The sequence below is a fragment of the Coturnix japonica genome, unplaced genomic scaffold (assembly GCF_001577835.2).
Source record: "Coturnix japonica isolate 7356 unplaced genomic scaffold, Coturnix japonica 2.1 chrUnrandom500, whole genome shotgun sequence".
In the NCBI taxonomy this organism is placed as follows: Eukaryota; Metazoa; Chordata; class Aves; order Galliformes; family Phasianidae; genus Coturnix; species Coturnix japonica.
Window position 1 is genome coordinate 97168 of NW_015439891.1, and position 370 is coordinate 97537.

The window sequence follows — 370 nt, forward strand, 5'->3', positions numbered from 1 at the left end:
ATGGGACCAGTATGGGACTGGGATGGGACCAGTATGGGATTGGGATGGGACCAGTATGGGACCAGTATGGGACTGGGATGGGACTGGGATGGACTGGGTTACACTCTGACACTTTCTGACCCTATATGACCCCATATGACCTTATCTGACCCTATATGACCCTATATCTGACCCTATATCTGACCCTATATCTGACCCCATATGACCCCATATATGACCCCATATGACCCTGTATGACCCCATATAACCCCATAATGACCCCATATATGACCCTATATGACCCTATATGACCCCATCTGACCCTATATGACCCTATATGACCCCATACAACCCTATATGACCCCATATAACCCCCTATGTGTCCCTATAT